Source organism: Miniopterus natalensis, chromosome 1 (assembly GCF_054644295.1).
Source record: "Miniopterus natalensis isolate mMinNat1 chromosome 1, mMinNat1.hap1, whole genome shotgun sequence".
Taxonomy (NCBI): domain Eukaryota; kingdom Metazoa; phylum Chordata; class Mammalia; order Chiroptera; family Miniopteridae; genus Miniopterus; species Miniopterus natalensis.
In genome coordinates, this window is record NC_142081.1 from 63205554 (window position 1) to 63221847 (window position 16294).

Below are 16294 nucleotides of genomic sequence, written 5' to 3' on the forward strand. Positions count from 1 at the left end.
TTATTTTTCAACAGCCTGCCACATGCAATATGCCAAATCTCATATAAAATAAGCCCCCCCCACACACACACACAGAGAGGAGCTGAAGACCCTTCGGCAGATCCTGGCGTAGACAGAAGCTCAGGATTTATTCAGTCACACTGGCCCGAGTTATTTGCTTGTTTTGCAACGTAAAGAGTTGTTTTATTGTTGGAACTTTCCATGCTGTCGAATTGTTTTCAAAGCCCTTCCCCAGATGCGCTGGGCGTTTACCGGCAGTGAGCCAGCGCCCGCCGTGGAGCAGGGAGCTGGGCCTGCACCCGGCTCGCCCTGTGGGGACAGCTTGAAATAACAGCTATAAAAGACCGTCTCCGTGTCATATCGCTGGCTTCCGTGCGGATCCTTCTAGTGGTTCACTAGCTAGCATGATTCTTAATTTGGGGGAATATGCATGTCCTTTTTTAAAAATTGAGGTGTGTGTTTTTTTGAAGCAGGAAGCAGATTTGAATTTTATCAAATGCTTTCGACAGCTTTCTTGGTAATCATAGTTTCTCCTTTGACCTATTTATATGATCAAGTTTATTAATGGGTTTTTAAGAGTGAAAGACTTTTGAATTCCTGGAATGAATCACTGTGCAAAATGTACTCATTGTCACCATTTTATTTAGGGTATTTTTTACATTCATAATTTTAAAGTTAGGTTGGTTTGCAAGTTTTTAAATCTTCGTCATATTTTAGCATTAAACATTTAATCCTTAATGGATTTCTGATAGTCTGCCATGTGGACATGCCACAACTGATTCCTTTATATAGACATTTATGTTGTTCCCAGTTTTCCAGCATTGTAAATAAGGAGACAGTGAGTACTCTTGGTTAAAAAATAAATAAAATGTGTGTGCATCAAATGGGCATTAAAATCTTTACCCAGGTCACAGCCAGAATCAGACTACGACTCCTGGTATTTAATGGAGAGGTTAAAAAAAAAAGTTTACAGGTTTAATGCCTGTGGCACACTGATCATTTTTCAAGGTTTAGAAGATTAAAGTAGATGAGATTCTTTCAAGCAAGTTTGAACAGGGTGCTGGGAAGCATGAATGGCAGGTGGCTGATCTACAAAATGTCATCCAGGTTCAAGCTTCTGAACTTAATGTTATCAACAAACAACTCAGATTTCATGAGAGCCTGAGGATTCCGACATGGCTGTAACCAAGTCACGTAGTGCAGAAAACGATTTTTATTTAAGGTAAGGCTTTTTACTGCTATGTATGCTTGCTGTTAAACTACATAATTGTTCCAGTATACTAGTAATTGTGAATACAGCTCTTGTCCCCAAATGATCATTAACATTCATGACAAAAAGAATAAAATATAATGATCATTGAGATTCTCTCTTGCAAAGCCTCTCTCCTTATCTACAGCCATAAATAATACTGATAGACTTTAGATCAAATAGCGAAGATTTCATGTTCTATCTCAGAATACTGTATTATATGTCACAATAAGTCTATCACATGCAGTGTTAAATTTTATGTACAAAGTACATAAAAAATTCACAAATTTTGCAATTTTCATGACCAGAGCTGAATCTAGTATTTGGGGTGTGAGCTTTGTTTGATATACACCTGCTGTAATGTTTGATGCGTAAACACAGACGGATGTGTAGGTGTATAGATGTGTTCCTGTATCTATCTGTCTGCATCTAACTTGGAAAGTTGATACCTTAGTAGCAGCTGGGCATATTTTATCCTGGCTCTAGCTTATAGTAATTATGGAAAGTTGTAACCCCCCAGGTATCTATTTGCTTTTAAATATTTTAAGCATCTTTTTATTTGCTCCAGTTAGAAACATTTTATCATGCAAAAGAAGAAAGCAGAAGACTACTTATTGTTTCTTTAAGAAAAATTAAAAATTTATAAAAGGTCCTCTCCCTCCCACCTTCCCTTCCTCTCTTCCTTCCTTGTGTCAGTTCTTTGCTGGGACTGGAAAATAATACCTTCTCAGTGTTTCCAAAAGGGAATGCAAATTGAAATTTAAAAGGTATCACGTAAAAGTATATCAAAGTAAAATACTGTGCAAGACACAGGAATATAAAAGCTGGTGCAAAATACCGCCTTGTGCCCAGATTGGATGCACTATAGATGATCTCATCTCCTTGTTTCCCCCAGTACTAGCCAGAGGACAACCACTTCTGCTGAGAGGATTGCCAGGTTGTTTTCTTGAGGAATTCTGAGAGGGTTGGTCGGTTCTGACACTTATTACAAAGCTTACTGTAGGCTCAGGTAGAGGCTTTTTCTCTTCCAGACAACAGAAATCCAGGAGTCTCCTTTCATGTGGGGAAAGGAAATGGGGCCAGAACAATCAAGGTCAAGTCTCAGTTGAGTTGATGGTCCCGGCTGCCTCTCTGTTCCCCGTCTTCTCTATGGCTTTTCCAGTGTGAACCTGAAACGTGATGGGTTATGTCTTGCCTTGCAGGAGTTTCTTAAGTGAGTTTTTGGTATGAAGAAGTGCCTGGAGCTGTGCAGCCAGAACTATCCCGGCCGTGAGGTTAGAGTCCTGGCAAACTGCTGCAAATACTCAGTCTCGGGACTCAGATTTAAGGGCGAATGGGCTGCGCGCCACATCTAGCTGCGGATGTATTGCTTTGCTTTCCCAGGAGAGAAACAATGACCATTGAGAATTGATATGCTTTCTGAACATATTGCTCTGTGGGGCATAAAAATGTAATTTCTTTGTGTCATATCACTGCTGCCAGACAGATACACAGTTTGCATGTATCAATGTAACATTTAAACCAAGAAACACGATGCATTAATTGTATTTTAGAGAAGATTTAAATCAAGGGAACTGAAGCTAGGGAAATGGCTATTTGGATTGCAAAAAGACTTTTTTGTGCTGTTGTTTAATTGGCTGGCTGCTTAATGTCCACTTGAGCACCTACTTTCTAGTTCCTGCCATTTATTCCCTCTCACAAAAACGGTTACTAGATGTCTACTATGGACTAAGCACTGTGTTAGATGTTTGCGTTATAATGATACATTGTAAGAGAAAGATGGGAATACCAGTAACATTCCAGGGGGAAAATACTTTTTAAAAAAGATTAGGAAATTGACCCTTCACTGTACTGGTAATTATTAAGGGACTTGGAATTATTTGACAGGCAGAACATGCTAAGCATTGGGTTCATGAATTACTCCAAGTGTCCGAAGCATGTTTATAGGGGGCACTTTATGTTCACAGACAATGGTGTGAGGCTAAGGGAGTCATTTACATTAAGAATTGGGTTTCAAGTAACAGATTTCTGGACTTTAAAGCCAGCACAGAGTTTCTGAGGGAGGATATGAATTCCCCCTCATTCATCACAGAGGTAAACTTTGGGCTACCTTCTCAATCTGGGTTCAGTGATTTAGGCTTTATCTGCAGAGAGACGGAGCGTGGACCACACGGCCCCTCTTGGTCCTTTCCAGCTTCGCTGATTCTTTGACGCATATGTTAGGAAAACAGCTTTTGCCAAAATGGTAACAGGCCATTGCTTGGTTTGTTGTGACCTTTCTTTTCTACCTGGTCCAGAGTGAAGTGGGGCTTAGTTAGGAAGGAAGGAGTGGAAGGTGACAGTGAATTTCATAAAGGGCACACAGCAGTCTGTTGCAGGTGAGGACTTGAATCCTAGCATCACTCTGTGTCTGAGTTATTAGGCCGCATCTCACTCAAAGATTAAGGATTTCATCTCAGGGGTAGTTGCTTTAGTTTCTTTTTTCCTGCAGCATTGCCCTGTGCAGAGCCATAATTAAGGTTCTGTCATTGTTTCCCTTATAAACTGTTATTTTCTGGAATTTATAACTTAAGGCTAAAAATTCCCTCTAGGCTGAAACTAAGAAAGTACATTCTGATCTTTTTACATATTGCCTCCCTCCCTCCCTCCCTCCCTCCCTCCCTCCCTCCCTCCCTCCCTCCCTCCCTCCCTCCCTCCCTCCCTCCCTCCCTCCGTTCCTTCTTCCCTTCCTCCCTTTCTTCCTTCCTGAAAAGGAAGGACCAGTCCAGCTGAGCTTAAAGATGACCTGACATGAGGAATGTTAGACTGAGGATTTCCCCTCTAGTTTCAACTTAGTTTTGCTTAATAAACTTCTAGCTTACAGAACTTGAGCCTTTAAATCTCAGATATCTGCCTTAGAGGACTATTTAGAAATAAATGAGGTCTTGGAGGTTGCAAGTGTCTCATCTTTACCATAACATTTCACCAAGTACACTCCAAGGAAAGGCTATGGATTAGTAATAACTAGAAATTCTTTCCTGAAATTAAAGAGTTTTTAAAACAGATTTCTTAGCCATTTCTGAGTTTCCATACCCATATACCTTTATGCCACTCTTCTAGCAGTCTGGTCCAAAGAGCATCTATTAATGATGGTAAACAAACAGTCCAAAAAAGTAACACAAAATAACAAAGAATCAATGTAAGCCTATTTCTTTCAGTTTTGATGGAAGGAAACACTGACTTCACAGGATATTTCATTTCAAAAGCAAGCAACAAGCTAAGTAGAAATACTACCTTAGTCCTATTGATGTTTCGATCTAGAAAGCAAAGTTGGAATCACTTGAATTCTACTTCATTTAAAATAAATGATTTGAGGAATCCCTCGAAAAAATTATTATTTTTTTCCTAGGCACACAAGTCTGGGTATAAGAGAAGTGAATAAAATTACAAGGGTATGAAAACCTGAAAGGAAAAACATTTATTAATTCTTGTCTCTTGCAGTCCAGTCCAGACTTAAAAAAACAAAAACAACCCCCCCCCCCCCACACACAAATATCAATTCTTACACTTTTCTCTTTTTCACCCTAGGGAGAGATCCCCGGAGGTAAACGTGGATTTCCTTGCTTCTGAAGCTTCCAATTCTTTATTTTTTACATAAAACATATTATTCAAAAGCATGTTTAGTTGTTTTTTTTTTGGAAAAAAAAAATGCATTTTTTAATGCCAGAAGGGAGATGTTTTATGTTTCTTTTATGGTCTCTTCTTTTCACTCCACGTGAATAGGCTTACCAGTTTTATTTTTTATTCTCAGACCAACACAATTTCATGTTAAGTTGGACAAATTTATTCAACTCCAGTTCAAGCACTGATTTTTAAAAAAATAAATAAAGCAAGGTCAGGCTAGCTTTGCTTTTTTATATTTCCTTTTATAATAAATTCTCTCTCAAATGATGCCTCTGTGTATATTTTGACATAATCGTGGGTACGAGTGCGCACTGCTTGAAATCTGCAATGACACTGGAATATCTTTTCTTGCATTAGCATTATTTTAGCATTCCTGGGACAGGGGGCGGTTGGGAGGAATGCGGAGGTTTCCAGTTTATATGTACACCTCTGATGATTATTCCTGTTCCTCCAGCTACAGATCCAATCTCGCATCATGATGGATGCATCTCTCAGAGTTCAGAAGAAGTGTTGGCGAAAGGGAAGGGCTTTAAATAAGGCAACCGCGAGAGCCCAAGATGTGAAACTCAAAATTGAATGCCACAGTGTTAAATGATGATCTGATCCTCTTTTTGATTTCTTTTGCAATAACTGAGGTACATTTGGAGCCTCCTAGTATCGTGTGTGCTCACAGTACGAGGAACCCAGAACCACCACTGTGACCATCAGGTTCTGTCTTACCTGGTATCCCCTTTTAATCAGGGACTTCAAGGGCCAAGTCCTGGGAGGGCAGAGGTGTCACGCTTTTAGGGAAAATACATAAACCAGCATCCTCATAAGAGGCAGAAGAGGCAGGCAAAATGTTTGAGAAAAGCAAGAAAATTGGCCTATTGCTCCCATTTTATTTTAGGTATTGTAGGCCACTCGAGGCGCAGGCAGAAGGTTGCTGCTGATTTCAGCGTCCCGGAGCTTTGGGGCCGGTGCTGCTGGTTGGTTTCCAGAACATTCTCATGGGTGGGATTTCATCAGAGTGACCCAAGAACCGTTCCTAGCTGAGGATTATTCCACCCGAAGCTTAAGGAAGCTTCTTCCCGCCTGGCCGGGCGTGGCCTGGGGGTGGAGCATCGACCTATGATTGGAAATTGAGGTTCGATTCCCGGTCAGGGCACATGCCTGGGGTGTGGGCCCCATCCCCAGTGGGGGCCTGCGGGAGGTGGCCCATCAGTGACTCTCATCATTGATGTTTCTCTCTCTCTCTCCCTCTCCCTTCCTCTCTCTGAAATCAATAAAGACATATATATATATATATATATATATATATATATATATATATATATATTTTTTTTTTTTTTTTAAAGAAAGCATAGTCCCTTGGTTTTCTTGCACAGATGACATGTTTATGATAGAAATGTTCGGCATGTGATAGAAATGTTCGGAAGTTAGTAGGCTATTTTGGTGTCCTCCCTGGTTAAAAACAAAATAAGGCATGAGGAAAGGAGAAAGGAAGGGTTCAATTCCTTTGCGATGTGATACTGTGCATTGCAGGCTCCAAGTTTAAAAGCGAATACTCTACACTAAGGTGAACTGTGACTATTCACAGCATTGTGCAAATTAAATTATAAAAATTGAGGAGGTCAGGAGGTAGAAAAAGGTGCTGAGAGGAGCGGGGGTGGCCTGAGGGTGCTGCAGCTTGAGATCGGGGCGCTCACGGGATCAGGCACAAGGGGTCCGCCAGCAGCCACTGGGGGAGGAAGAGGGGGGGACACTGATTTTGATTTCATTCTCTGCTTTGTCTAAGTCTGGGCTTGAACGCAGTCCTGGAAAGTTCTAGCAAATGGCCCTTAAGATAAATACCCCTCCTTCCAAAAATTTTGGTAACTTTCTTTGTTAGATAAGTATGCTAGTTAGTGGACCGCTGGTGGACCCAGGCACCGCAGATTAGAGGTTGGCTGTCATGTGCTTTGTCAGCATCTTTGTCCCTATTTTGTCAAATGAGGGCCTTCAGTGGTGTCTCACGACTTTCTACCTTCTAAAGTACCTTGTACCAAAGAATGAAACCTATCCCTCCACGTCTAAGAGCTGCAAGTGGGATTGGACAGCGCCAGGTTTATCTCTCCTGCTGTCAGCATGCCCAGTGATGATCATTTTTTAATACTAATTTGTGTACTTCTTTTTGTCAAAATCACGAGTCAACTTAAAACCATTTCCAAATGCTACTCTCACCTACTGGCTCCTTTGGGCTGGGTCACTAAATTTCTTCTGCAGTTTTCTTCAAAATGAGATAGGTATAGTTTTGGAGGAAATCTTCCTAAAGAGAGCTAAAGGGGACTCTTTTCCTTGAAAATAAATATTTTTATTTGTAATGTGCCTAAGTAATTCTGAGGGGCAAAATGCAGAACCCTGAGGTAAGCACTAGGAAGCTTTTGTAGTCTCTTTCTCTCTCTATATCTATGTATCTATATATCTAAATGTCTATATATCCATATATATCTATATATCTAAATGTGTCTATATCTAGATATATAGATATAGATACAGATGATATAGATATTTATAAGCTTAAATATGTAGGCTTTTCCATACATATCTATATATAGCTTATATATATATATCAGTTTTCTCCCCTTATAGCGTTTTTTTGTCATATACTGAAAAAAAATTAGAATCTAACATCTTTTTTCCTCCTACATTCTCCTTGTCTCTAACTTATAAAGTTCTTAACTTAAGAACTTATTTTCTCTTTCAAAATATTCATTAAAGCACAAATGACTTTCTCCCTTTTGATGTTGCCGGAGAAACTTGAGCACTATGTAATTAAGCTTCTGTTTTAAAGTATTTCTCTCAACAAACACAGGCTTTCTAGGGCTAGGACTGCATAATAGATGTTATTAACTGTACATATAAATAGGAAATGTGTCTTGCAAAGCATTATATTTGCTGAATGAGTTTGCCTCATTTCAAAGTCCTCTCTTTACTAATGACTCATGAGTTTCCTTTCAATTATTTGAAAATAATGTAATCATAGGCTATTCTGTAATAATGTGACAGGTCTTATATTCATATCTGAACCTATTAATTAGAGACAACATACGTATTTATAATGTGCCTTTATTGTTCAAGTTGATCCCTTTAATCCTATTTGAATGGGCAGATAAAACTTAATCCCTTCAAACATCTTTCTAAACAAACATTTAAATTCCCGTACTTTCACCTTTGTTCTTGGCACCGACGCTGAAAGCTTTCCCGAGGGAGGCTGATGTAGGAGCAGTAAACAAGCGATCTGGGAAGAATAATATCCAAATTCTTTTTCTTTGCAAATAAGAGATACGTATTTGCAAAAGAGCTCTTCCAGCCTACAGGGGTCTGAAATCACAGAGACTTCTTTTAAAGAGTTTAGCAATGTCCTTAGGAATTAATGATGCAATCATTCTCCGGTCGTAGGGTAGTTGTAGGGGTCCTTGACTCCGATTATGAAACTGTCTGTCTCATAAAATAAGCAGATGTCTGTTTGAAGACTTTCAGCCAAAGAGAACCAGGGCAGTGCAAGGCCTTGAGGTTTCTCAGAGGGTCCTTTGGACTAGGCATTTACTAATGTAAAAATAACAGAGAGAAGCCATGTGGAAGGTAATTTTGTATACTTTTTTTGACACTGTGATCTGCACACAGCTAGGTCACTGGAAAAGGAGAGGAAGCAATTGTTTTTCCCTGCTGTGAGCAGTGGATTTGAACATGCCTCACACTGTTCTCACGCTGTGTTTTCTTTCCCTCGCCTTTCCCCATAACACAAGTGTAAACTGAGCTCATAAAAGTCCTTTGGGCACTAGAAATAACACAGCCTATCTGCTGATGAACAGATTATCTTATTTCATTTTTTCCCCTAGAATTATGCAGGGTGCATCAATTATGTATTGATAACTTTTTTAGACCAGAAGAAACTGTATATATATACATATATATATATATAATGTACATATATATGTATATGTGTGTGTGTATAAATACTTTTGATATGAAGTATAGAAAATCTGAGAAATATTTGAAATAGTAAAATAAAAATAAGACAAAAAATCAATAATTTTAAAAATAAGAGATAACTATGTTTAATATTAGTTTTATTTCCTCTCAGGCTTTATATGGTTTAATAATTGGAATCACGTACTAGCAATTGTATTATGTCTTTTTTAATGTTATTAAATTGTCTTTGAAAGCATATTTTTAATTAGCTATATAACATCTCATCTTAAACATTTCCCCTTCTCACTCTCTGCGAACAGCCCAACATCTTCCTTTTGTCTTTAGCTAAAGATGGTAGTTAAGATGATGGCCTGGACCATTTTCAAGACTTTTGCTTAGTTTTTCTGGGTATCTCCCTGCTGATAAACTTCTGTTTTTCTCTTGTTGATATGCCTTTTATTGCAAGGAGCCTTAATCAGGAACTAGGAAGGGTAGAGGGAAAATTAATTTTCCTCCCCTATGAAACCATTACCTATTAGTGAAAGATCACAGTGGAAAAAGTAAAAATTTAGCCTTTCCGCATATTGGTTTCTCTTGACCAGAAGGAAACGGGGCATTAAGGTGAAACATTCATAATCTCACAGAGTTCATGCCCCTCTTCCAAGTAGAGGCTCACCAGTACTGGTGGTCAAGAGCTGAAATAAATGATTCAAAAATCTCTGAGAGAAAAAGAAAATGCAGGGAGAGTAGTATTAACTCAGGAGGTTCCTAATATAGCTCATTTAAAAAAATCTTGAAATAGTGAGTTCTTGGATTCAGGCCTCTAAATTAAATTAGGAAGATGATTTAAAAGTCAAGGATAACCTCTCAGAAGTGAGTCCAAGAGAATACATCCTAATTAAGGAGACACAGGACATTTAACAAATTGGGAGAAGTTGATGTAAAGCCAAGATTCATCCACCAAGAAGTCAGGCAATTCCAGCGACGTTACCTTCTTCCTTTCCCATTACATGTTGGGTTGGAGTTGGCAGGTACCTGACTTTGAGGAAGCGCATCTGAGCCTGACGGGAAGACCTGTGCATTGCCCAGGGGTCCAGGGCCCTAGCTGGAGGCCACACCGGTTGAGTGGAAGCCGGTGGCAGAGACTTGGTTGCTCACCAATGCCCATTTCCTCTTCTTGCAGTTACATAGCTGGACCATGTTTCTCTCTCTTCCTTATAGTTCAGTGTGGCCATGTGATTGGGTTCTAGTCAGTGGAATGTGAGTGGAAATGATCTGAGCCACTTCTAGGCCTACATCCCCAAACCCTAGCCTTTTCTCCTTCATGCCCAGTTACCCCCAAAGCCTGCTGCTGAAGACAGCAGGACCTCTGGCAACCTACATCCCCGAACTGCTGTTTGGATCAGACTTCTCCCACCACTCTCTCCAAGCTGGACTCATCTTCAACGTGTAGGTGAGCAGCAAATAAATGTCTATTTAGTTTGAGCCAGTATGTATTTTTGGATCTATATGTTATAGCAGTTAGCCTGCTCTGAATAATACAGGAAAGGTTTTGACACATGGCAGAGGAGATGACCAACAACTGTAGGCTTCTTTAGGTCTTTTTAAAAAAAATTTATCTTTATTGTTGAAAGTATTACATGTGTCCCCTTTTATTTTCCATTGACCCTTTCTACCCTGTACCTGCCCCCCACCCCAGGGCTTCATGGCACAATTAATTGCTCATAATCTCAGGTGAGGAGTGGGTCCTCTCTTTTAACAGTCTTAAATAGCATGGAGGGAAGCTGTTGCTTTTTTTGATTTTATGTCCATTCTTGAGACATGGAAAAAGGCAAGGCCAGCTCCCAACTTCACTTTGAAGCCACATGGGATTTCTACGTTGGAAAAAACAAATGTGTTACCAAGAGTGACAAGAAGGCTGATAAACTGAAACAACTTGAACAGTATAATCTGGACCAAAACAGATAATTCTCTAGTGCACATAGTATGAGACCTTTCGTATAAACATTTTTTGAAGGCTGTGTGCCTGTGTGTTTGTATGTATGTGTATTGTGGGTCAATTTGTTTCCTACTTCAAAATTTAAAGTATAAAAACTAATGTTAAATACCGTGACACAAGTAATATTGGACAATTTTTCTTATCTAAGATAGTGAATGTTGTTTAAAGTAAGGGGGTCATATTATTTTGAAATTAGTATTAATTATTAAATTACTATTTTTGGCATTATATATGAAAATTTTCAATATTATTCAAAATTTCAAAATTAAATTTGACATTTAATTTTTGTTTAATGTATTTAAAAATCTAATTTGGTTGAATTAATAATGACTTTGGTTGTCTACTCTGACTTGTGTTTCTCCTTTGATTCACTGTATGATCATCAGGAGCAATTTTTTATTTTTTAGCAAGTTTCCTGGAACATAGTAATGTATTTTCTGAGCCTTCCATTTGAGAACATTTTTTTCATTGCCTTTGTACATAAAAAAATATATATATCATGGCTGACTACGGAATTTTTGGATCTTATCTTCTTCTACTCAGATCTCCCAAGACGAGTCCAGTTCTTCTGACACTCAATAGTGTAAGGGAAGCTAAGGTTGGTTTAATTTTTATTTCTTTGTAATTTTTTTCTTTTATCGTTGCTGAGAGAATTTTGTATTTACTGTTGAAATTTAAAAATGCTGCCAGGAAAATTCTAGGTATTAGCTATTTCTCATGTACAGTATTTCATCAATTACAAGATGAATATTGTAACTCATTTCAGTCAATAATTAGGAAGAATTGTGTCATAGTTTAATTGGCAGCATTTTTTCTTTCATAGTGCACCTGAAAATAATGATATGTTTTAGAATCAGTGCAACCTCAGGTTTGATGAAATAGTACATTATGCTTTCTAACAATATATTTTGTTTGTATCTGTCCCCTCCCTGCCACTGCCCTAAGGGGCAACATGTAGCACTGAGCGCCACTGTCCTTTTTCATAATCGTCTCTTAGGCCTGTTCCTCTGCCCTTTCCTGTTCCATATGTGAATGTTGACTTCCCCATTGCATTCTTTATTTCCCTGGATGTGTTTTTATATAGCCCAACTATTTTTATTTACATATTTAAAAAATATTTTAATAACATTTTAATTAACATTTTTAAAACATGAAAATGGTACTTGCATATGGTAAAACTATAATATAGTAATTAAGTTGTATTATATTAGTATAGTGTAACCTTGACATACATAAAACTGCTACATTCTTTTTAACTACTGTATGCTACTAATTTGCAGTCATTTATTATACTTTATTTGGCCATTCCCTCAGAACAGACACTTGGATTGTGTCTGGTCTTTTGGTATTATAAACAGTGCTGCAGTGAACATCCTTCTACATAGTTTTTTTTCCATTTCCACAGGTGATAACTATAAAATGATTTCTAGAACTGAATTGATAGGTTGAAAGGTAATCTGTATTTTAAATTTATATAGATGGTGCCTATTTCCCACCAATGAGTTTATAACAATTTTTATTCTGGCGATGGTCTTTGAACAAGCTTCTAATCCTTGTTACTTGCTCATGAAACAAGTAAATGTTTCATTATATATTATCAAAATTATTCTTTTTCCCAAAATTAAATTTGGAAAACACTAGTTTTAACATGTATTTCCTTAATTTCAAGAGGGAGAGTTTAAGCAATTTTCATAACTTGTTTTCCTTCACTCCTCCCTGTATCATCATTGTTTGCATTCTTTAATTTTTATAAATGTTTAATCCATTGTTTTGTTCATGTTTATTACATTCACATTTTCCTATTAATTTGTAAAAAACTTATTATATTGAAAATTTTTATGAAATAAAATGCAGTAATTTTTCATGTTTGCTGTTTTGTAACTTGTTTAAAGCAGTCTTACTCTAAGGCTATTTGTTAACAATAGATATTTTGTTCTAGGACTGTTCCAGTTCTGTTTTTTTTACATGTATAAGTTGAATCAACCTGAAATTTATTTTGTATAAAGAGTTAGGTATAGATTTAGCTTTTTGTTTTTATAATAGTAAACTGGTCATTCCAACATCATTTTGATAGTGGGGAAAGGGCAGAGCCACAGTTGTTTAATAACCATCCACCTTACTAACTATAGGTAAGAAGTTTTCCTACAGACCCTGGGAAACTGGAGGCTGAAACAAGGCTGTGAAAAGATAAGATGCCTCGGTGGGTCCATTACTCAGGAAAGAAATACATTCTGAGAACAGACCAAGGACAGGACATGCTTTGGTTTCGTTGCTGTGCCTGCACCCTGAGCCCCTCCAGGAGTTTGCCTCAGGAACGCTGACCATTCTCTGGTCCCAGGAACAGGCTGAGCTGCTTGTAGCATCATAGATTAGCCCCCTGGTCATCGGACTGGACCTTGAGCTCCTGAAGGCCGGACCGCAGACCCTCCCCTTTCTCTCTTACACCTGTAGCTCACAGCAGCATGTAGTTAGCTTCTCCCTCACCGTTATATACCCTGCGAACTGGCGAGGGGAGTCAGAGCAGAATTTCCAGGGTGACCGACTGCTCTCCCATTTTGCGGCAATAATGGAATAAACGCTCACATATGATTCAACCCTGTCTCTGCTTAATTTGGCTAAAGTAGTGACAGGCGGCCTCAGACCCTTTGTGTCTGGTTTCAATTTTATTAACTAATCACTTTTCCCCTACTGTCCTGATTTAAAATGTGATATTAATTATAAACTAATATTGAACAATGTATTTATTTCTATTTCTAAACTCTCTGTTCTCTTCAGTTAATATGCTACATATTTTTGGATAAATATTAGTTTCAATTTCTGTAGCTTTAAAATATATTTTATTATTTTATGTGAATGCTCAGATTCTCTGCCCCCAAGCCCAGAATTTTCATGACTGCTGTCAGGTACCCCTTTTCCTTTCAGTGATCATGTTGTTATTTACATTGAAATTACATTTGATATCTAGGTTAACTTATGGAGAATTTTGTCCATGTAGTATTAATCTATTTAAAGACAGGTTTTATCTTTCTGGTTTCTCACCTCTTTTAGGTTAATAGTTTAAATCATTCTTTTTCCAAATAAGCCATACATATTGATTGTTATATTTATCTCTAGTTATTTTGGTTTTGTTTGTTAGTTCTTAAAATGTGGTATCTTCTTTCCTTATATTTTCTAACTCACGTGTATGGGAAAGCTATTGATTTTGTATATACCACCTTGGTGAATTGTTATTATGCTTTACTTTTTTGTTTTTGTTTTTTTAGTCGATTCTCTTGAAGTTTCCATGTGTATAATAATACTCTTGGCATGTAGAGACAATTTCCTCTCTTTTTTCCAGTATGCATATCTCATGTATTTCCTTTGATTTTGATTGGTTAACATATAAGCTATAGAGTTTAAAAAATATTTTGCATATCACTCCTCTCTTATAGAACAGATTTCTACTCTTCATCACAGTAGAAGATATATGTGGTCCTTAGTGAAATCTTATCATTTTAATGCACTTTATGTCATAATTTAGCACATTTTAAAAAATTTTCATTAGCTGGCTCCAAGTTGGTTGCTCCTATACCTTGATAGTCTCTCTACCTGGTTCTTCCAAAGGTGGCTTATATAAAAAAATTTCCCCTTGACTTTACTTCACCTCGCGCTTCCTGGTGTGAAGAAGTGTTTGGACCAACGTGTGTATTGCCTACACCACAGATCTGCTTGTTCTAACTCTGAGCATTAAGCATCTAGAATCTTCAAGAAACAGCACATTCTTTAAAGGACTGTAGAGCTTTGTGCATGCTTTCAGGGCCCTTATTCAATGTCATCCTAAAGTCAACGTACTTGGCAGCTATTTTTTATAACCTGGGACCTGGGGTTGTGACTGTGTCCTGGTTTCATACGGTTGGAGATTATTGTTTTCATCTTTTTATTATTTTTTTTCATGTGAGTGATAGAAGTGAAGGAAAGCTGAACGAATGCCACAATCTTCATTCCTAATGCAGCTGGTTTGTTTTATACTTTATCTTTTAATAAAGCCCTCTTTCATCTTATCTTGTTTGATAAAGTTTATGTTTTCTTATATTTTATTGAGAACACAAAGTAATGCATTCTAAAATAGATGTATTCTTAATTTTTCTCATTTATTTTATTTTAAAAATAATTTTTATAGGTTTCATTTCCTCCATCTCATTAGACCAATTTTTCCTTCCTTTTATGGTATAGATTTAAAAAATATATAATAATCCTTATCTAGTTTGTATGCTTTACTTATACTTGAAAGTGTAGAGAATTTGCCACGTCTTGCCAAACAACAGACTGTGTATAATCTCTTTGATATTTTTTTATGGTTAATGTGGGGATGGGGTAGAGTGTTAGAATACACTGTTCAGGTTTTTGCTGGAGAATAGCAGGATGTTCATGGCCCCCAGCTAAACGTGTAATCTGGCAGGCATTTATCTAATGCAGTTTGGCTGGCTTGAGGCGAGATGAACTTTGTCATTGAATGGTGTATGCCTTTCCCTTTACTAGATGGTTCTGTAGCTATTTACATACCAAAAGTCTATAGCAGTTTATAAGTTTTAATTTTCAGAGGCAGGCATTTGACTATCGCTGGGGTTGTTGTTTCAGAGAGTGGTTTAGCCCCAGGTAAGCCAAGTTGCCATTTAACATCTGCATCATAAAAGATCTTTATAGCTCATTGTACTCCAAACAAAGTAAGGCCACTGAAGTGCAAAATAACCGCCAATATCTTTTTGTGGTTGTTTTTGGTATAAATGGCTAGCCTTAAAAAGGAATCCTGCTGCTTTATAAATTATTTTAATCCTGCATTTATAGAATTATTAAAGGTTTTGAAAGGCTTACTGTACTTTATTAAATTTCATGGGGGAAATTATAGGCTAGCTTGCTGTTATATAATGTGACTATTTAAAGATTGGGATTTTTTTTTTTTCCTCCTGTGTATCATGATTTTTCCTAAAAAGCTTCTTGAAGCATTTTGACTTATGCAGAACTGAATTATCTGGCTTATTTCTTGGCTCAGTTTTGTGCCTCTTGACTTTGTTACTACTCCTTTAACTATTTTACTGCTCTATAATTTGAATTTACATCTGGGTTGAGCAAAGGAAGCAAGAAGAGAGGAATTTGTAGTCATTGCTTTCACATGTTGATTTACGGTCTTGCATGAGTCTCACCAGCACTAAAATGTTTGGACCTATTTCTCTACTACCAAGAAGAAAAGGATCCTCTTACGTTTGCTAGTGATATTCCTATTTCTCAGCAATTATAATATTTTCCTCTGGACTTTGAGATGTTAAAATCATTTACAGAAGTGTCAGAGTTGGCACACAAATATATTCAACACAACTCTCCTTTTAAATGGAAATTTTCATAACAGTTGAGTTGGTGCCTAATTTGATTCTCTGTCAAATGCCTGTGGGTTAGGGTAATCCATGCCAGGCTTG

General features: G+C 37.5%; 1 long non-coding RNA gene across 1 annotated transcript; it reads left to right on the forward strand.

Moving 5' to 3' along the window:
• Positions 1-1116: 1116 nt before the first annotated feature.
• Positions 1117-14884, forward strand: LOC107542970 (uncharacterized). Its single transcript, XR_001603759.2, has 4 exons — positions 1117-1222; positions 10178-10298; positions 11388-11442; positions 12974-14884. It is a non-coding gene; the product is annotated as an uncharacterized LOC107542970 (long non-coding RNA).
• The last annotated feature ends 1410 nt before the right edge of the window (positions 14885-16294 follow it).